At 40.6% G+C, this 6,159-nt stretch overlaps 1 protein-coding gene across 1 annotated transcript in view; it reads left to right on the top strand.

The window, feature by feature from the left end:
• The first annotated feature begins 283 nt into the window (after window positions 1-283).
• The window catches only part of LOC107085337 (pleiotrophin-like), a 73,196-nt gene continuing 67,320 nt past the window's right edge, over window positions 284-6,159 (top strand). Inside the window, exon 1 of the mRNA XM_015375605.1 lies at window positions 284-452. The gene's annotated coding sequence lies outside the window, so the exon portion shown is untranslated. The remainder of the gene's footprint in view (window positions 453-6,159) is intronic.

The following is a 6,159-nucleotide window of genomic DNA, read 5'->3' as shown; positions in this document are numbered from 1 at the left end:
ACTCATTGTCTCACTTTTCCCTCTGTTTATCTGTGTCTCTTTTCTGCCAGGTCTTTCTTGCTGGTCCCCATGGACGTCCCTGTGTACTTGAGCTTTTAACTGGCCTTTTTTTCTCACTGTATTTCACCTTCTCATCCTGCATCTCACATTTTCTCTCCGGTGTCTCGGGGAGTGCCAGGTGGGGCGTCCCTGGGGTGACCTTGGGGGGGTAATGAGCTCCTGATAACAAGTCAGGAAACACATAGTTTAACACCCCACCCCATTACCCTCCCCTCAACCCATGCAATACTAACTGAGAAGAAAAAAAGCCTAGACAGCGATCAAGCGCTCAGCCCACAAAGAGAAATAGTGTTGGAGAGACAGGACAGCAGGACAGAGGTGCAGATCAAAAGAGTCTTAAAGAAACTATTGCTTTTAACCCTGACATACAACTACCAGACCTCCAGAGCAAAGTAAGTGAATTTTGTCTTTCTCTTAGATGCTCATGTACTGACACCATGTTTACTTTTTATCACTGCTGCACTTTAAGAAATGGAGCTGTACTGAATGAAATTTTGTTTTGTATACACTCTGTGTGTACAAAATGACAATAAGTTTGTCTAAATCGAAGACACATTGTGTTTTATAGGAATGATGGGCAGGTGAGATAGTTATTTGACCTGATCCTGAAGCAGAAAAGTTGCAGCAACAACATTTTGTGCAAGTCTTGGTTTCAAGGCTTTCCATCTCTACCTTGGGACCCAAACTTTGAGATTTTCCATTTTCTGACTCGGTCCTCATTTATTTATTACACATTGTTTGCCTTTTGGACAACGATACAGACATGCTAGTAATTGTTTTTTCTGTTAGTTAATGTTAAGCATAATTTTCCCTTGAAGCTGTTGATACAAGATAATAAAACATAAAAAAACTAAAAGTTTATTAAGCTTAAACAAATTATGGTCACAGATGGAGAATGGCTTGTAGACAAACCGCGTAAACAATTGTAAAGAGCTAATAATCCAGACGCCATGGGCTACAGAGTGTTTTGCTAAATCACCAACCGGCCCTTTTTCTCAGTGATTAGACTTCAAACATCCATATGCTTGTTTATTATTGCTATCAGCCAAAAAATTTGCAAACTCAATTAAGTCAGCTTGTGCATGTAAGCTGGTAGATGTACTCCACTTTCATTTTCCCAGGATATTTTAATTTGGGTCAGGCCTGACTAGAATGACAAAACTTTCTCTTCTGAACTGCATCAGTGCCATGTGATCCTGCAGACCTTCTGCTTGCGTTGCCATGGCGTTATTCAGAGCCCGGTAAAGCAACCCAAGTCAGACCCACGAGTTTCCTCTCTGTCTTATGAGCATTCTTTCAGTGGACAAAAGCTCTCTCCAGTTCATTCTTACTTAAAATGAAGTGCTTGTTTATTTAGATTCAACACATGGTGTGGTCCTAAAGAAAGGCCCGACAGAGATTACACATGAAGTGGAGATGAGCTTGAGAAATCTGCTTTGGTCCACAGGAAGTTGGAGCACAATGTGGATTAAGCTGGATGACAACCAACAGGGGTCGACTTTATAGAACTTCTTCTTTACAAAGCGGGTTCTAGTATTTTTCTTCTAGGATGGTCTCTTAGAGCTCTTAAGTGTCATCTTACACATTCTTGTCATTTCTGTTGTTGCCCCACATACTTTACAATATGATAAGCACAAAGCTGGTTCATTTCCTTCTGTGTTCTCACAGCCTCTTTCAGAATGCTCTCTGTGGAGGAGCTGAAGCAATAAGGCATAGAATTGCGCTGTTAGGGGCCAGAAAAGTCCACTCCAGGGGGGAGGGAAGCTCTGTGAAAGGAGCCAGTTCTTGTCTATAGGGCATAAGTAAGTGAACAAGAGAGAGGAAGAAGGGTATGGGGGCTTCAGACATACACAAAGGTCCTCACATTGAAGGACAGGTTCATTTTTTGTGGGGTAAGCAATGACAATTCACATGCAAGATAAAGAAAATGGGCCTTGCGGGGTCTAGAGGGCCTCCACAGAAAAGGAGGATGGGATAAATAGAGAAATCGAAGAAAGGGGGAGGAGAAGGAACCAAAAGGATTGGCCTGTCAATTAACTATCCGTCTAACTTCCACTTCCCAAAGACATGCTTCAGAAATGACAGAGAGCAGAGCAGGAAAATCAAGCTGTGTGAACTTTGGCGATACATGTCAGCTGCTACCCTATTCATTTCCCTTTATTAAAAATAAAAGATCATTTTCCATCTGTTAAAGGTTAGATAAAAAAAATATGTTTGAGTAAGAAGCCTAAGCGTTGTTATACTGTATAAATCAAGCAGCTGATTCATTTCTCTCAAATGTGAGACAAAGAACCATAAATATTGTTTCGTTTTAGTTTCCCACTGTCTAAAGATTTTCCCAATGTCTTTTTTATTAAAGATTATTTTCTTTATTTAATTAAATTTAAGTATCGAAGTGTTTTCTTACTACCGCATCTCTAAGATTTTTTTTTGTCTGAAATATTTGTAGACTTTTCACTTTTCAAACCTGCTTCCATATGAAAAGCTGAAGTGTTCAACTATTTGTGTTCTGGCTATCTGGATGCAATAAGACAACCTCCGCTTTATCCACAGCATGGATTAACAACTATGTGTAATCAACCTTAACCAGCTCCAATTGAGCTAACCCCTCTTTCTTCCAGTTTGTTCTCCTGTATTTGCTTGGGGGTGCTTTTTTCCCTGTCATGTTTTCTTTCCTCTGTAATGAGTCAGCTCATTAGTGGCTCTTTCTGCTGCTTCGAACCTGAACACTTGCCCAAATCCAGACAAAGACTTCCCAGACTTCCCAAAAAAGTAACAGAAAGAACATAGAGCAAAGGTCTGATGGGTGGATGTAGCCTCTGTGCCCACTAAGGAATTGAACATCTAGCTGCAGTGTAATATTTAATTGAACTCATTTGATTGTATTTTTTTCATTTAGTCACATTAGGACCAAACAAATTCATCACAACTTGTACTTTTAATTTCCAGTTGTGATTTTTAAATTAAATCCCTTTTGTTGAGGTCATAAACATCTTACATTCTGGGAAAGTGGATCATTAGTTATTGGAGTAGTGAAATTAAAGGTGAAATGAAAAGTTTTACATTATTATAAGTATGCTCAAGAGAGATCAGTGGACAGTATTCAAGTATTTTGTAAATAGGGACTGAATTTATTGGCTCACCAAGCTTTTCCCTGATACGTCTTTCACTCTGTTTTTGGTTCTTTTTTTGTGCACTGTTTTGCCAATATAACTCTGGGAATAGATGTCCCAGAGCTGTATGATAGCCCAACAGATTTGCTTTCACAAGCAGATTATTTTGACTGTTGCCGTAAGGTTCTGCTTGATACATGTATATAAACCTTTATCGAAATAATTTAGGGAGTAAGAACATATACAACAGACACAAAGACAGAAATGGAGGTGAGAAAGAAAGAAGGGATACAGACTAATGGGAAAGGCAAAGGTTCTCTGGTCTCCACACCTGTATGAGACCAGAGAAAAAGAACAGAGCATAACAACAGCAAAACGAGGACAACAGACAAACAAAGTAATCATCAAAAAAGATAAAACCTATGGTGGTTACATATAAAATATCATTCATTCGAGTATATGTCTGTAGCTGTGTCTTAGTAGCCAGGCATTAGTGTGTATCCACGGCCACCTAGAACCAAACTCCTGTGGTATGTTTGCATGGGCATGGGCGTGTATAAATGATTTACAAAGCTTGTTCAGAATAGCAGGTTTCGGCAGACTTAGCCTCACCCTACAGGTCCAGAGCCAGAGATATCCAAAGGCATCCCAGATCAGTGGGACACAAGGAGCGCAGAAATGGGGATGGCTGCACTCAAGGCCAAACCCCAGAGAAGCCCAGTCTCTGAGGGCCCCGTGCCCAGAGGCCATAATGCTTAGGTTCCACTCTGCCAAGGCAACAAGCCAATGGGATCCATGGATGGACGGTCACGCTCCCCAAGGAGGAAGTGGATAAGAGCTCAAAGGTCAGAGGCTTGGGGACACACCAGCACCTAGTGGGGACCGCACAGGGCCTGAAGGCCTTGGCCCGGCCGGGCAGCATCCAGGAATGAGACAGCGCCCACCGTAATACCCAGACCTTCACCTAGAGAACTAACAGCGTGCTAGGAGACACAGGCACCTCTTATTGATTGGGAGGATATAGAGCAGGAGGAGGCAAAACAAGCTGTGCTATTAAGAGTAAACCAATAGTGCAGATGCAACAGAGAAACAACCATACAGATGTAACAAAAATCAGCCAAGCACGGCAAATGGAGAGGTATTTAAACATTGCCTCTCTGTTTTCCTACTGACCTCCGCAGCAGGTCAGTAGGAAATAATCAGTCCAAGCGAATAGCAGGAGACAGAAGCCAGGTACAAAAAGTGAGTCTGTGATCGGAAACCAGAGGCTGATAGATTCATCAGGAGCAAGGCAAGGAAGGGCCATCCAAGAACAAGGGGAACGCTTGACCTTTCACTTAACGAGGGCTTTCAAATAATCTGGCCGAGTTTGTCTGCCAGAGAGCTTTATTTGGGGGGCAGAACAGCTGCTTTGAATGAGCTAAGTGCAACTGCTGCCAGCAGAGGCCCAGGTGGAGCTGATGAACTTGATTGCAGAAGAGCAGTGGGACAGAATCTTGACAACAGAAGATTTGTTCGTTATGTTTTATATTCCAACTCTTTCTAGTAGATTCTGAACAGTTTCAACAACTTCCCTGCTTAACAAAATAGTGCGTAATTATGTCATAAATAGCTGATACTGGTGTAGGGTACAAGAGTTTGTCCTGCAATCATAGAGTTGCAGGTTTAAACCTCAGTGCTGCCCATTTCTGTTATTGTGTCTTCGGGCAAGACACACATTGCCTCCTGATGGTGGTCAGAGGGCCAAGTGCCACCTGTGTATTGCAGCCTTGTTTCTGTCAATGTCCCTCAGGGCAGCTGTGGTTATAGTTTAGGTTGCCATCAGTATGTGAAAGTGTGCATGAATAACTAAATGTATTATAAAGCACTTGGGAGTCCCCTGACTTGGAAGGTGTTAAATAAGTCAATTTACCGTAATTGACTCTTGGCATATTTATTAGACCATGTTTTCCTGATTATACTCGGGGAATTTTTACCTGGATATAACTCAAAGATGTATTTTATTCCTTCTAGCCACACTTACAATCTTTACAACACAAGTGAATAACACAGCACTGTGGATAGAGGTAATAAAGTAGTCTAAACTGTTCAAGATACCAATCTTGCAGTGTGAAAATACATTTAAAAAAGCTGGATTCAAAGAAGAATACAAACCAATTGGAATAGTCATTATAATGAGAAATGTTTGATCTTTTCTCTTTGAATGCATCTCTTGATAAAATAACACACATACTTTAACCTGGAAGGATCCAGTTTTCATTTTTACACAACCCTGCTGAAATTGTTCACAAATGAACCCATAAGGGGCTTTTAAACAGCATAAAGTCAATATGCTGCCAAAACTCCACATAACTGCTGTAATCTATTGGCACAGTCAATGTACTCTCATATTATTTAGAATCACCCTGCGACTTCTTTTTAAAATGGAAGTGAACAACCACCTTCACACAGAGGTTTTAATGAAATAAATAGTTCTGCACAGAGAATTTTAACCTCACAAGGAGCCCAATGTTTTGGGGCTTTAAAAGAGGTTAGAAAAAGCCATTCACACTCACGGTGAAGATGTACAGAGCCTTCCAAAGGAATCCAATCTATTGACCTGTATTGTACATATTTGGACTTGTATTCAGGCTTGAGAGCTCAGGTTGGGTAAACATTTTGGTATTCAGTTCTGAGAAAAGGCCCCTCCTTCTACTTTTTTTTTTTTTTTTTTTTCCCAAAAACTTTATTTAAGATAGTCAAACATAAATTACATATCAGACAAAATGTACCAGGCTAGAAAACTAGTTGAGGCTGAGGCACTTTCCTAAAGGCAAATTACCCCAAACATAAAACAAACACCCCCAAACACTGACATGTTAGCCAAAAATGAATGTCTATCAAAAGATATTCTTCTATCTAATCTGAGATTTGCAACAATAAAAATGAATTAAAGTTAAACTATAGCACTATGGGGTTCTCCATATACAGGATTCATCCAGGGAGG

Source organism: Cyprinodon variegatus, unplaced genomic scaffold (genome assembly GCF_000732505.1).
Source record: "Cyprinodon variegatus isolate N-32 unplaced genomic scaffold, C_variegatus-1.0 Scaffold7, whole genome shotgun sequence".
Classification (NCBI taxonomy): Eukaryota; Metazoa; Chordata; class Actinopteri; order Cyprinodontiformes; family Cyprinodontidae; genus Cyprinodon; species Cyprinodon variegatus.
This window is presented reverse-complemented; position numbering and strand designations above follow the sequence as displayed.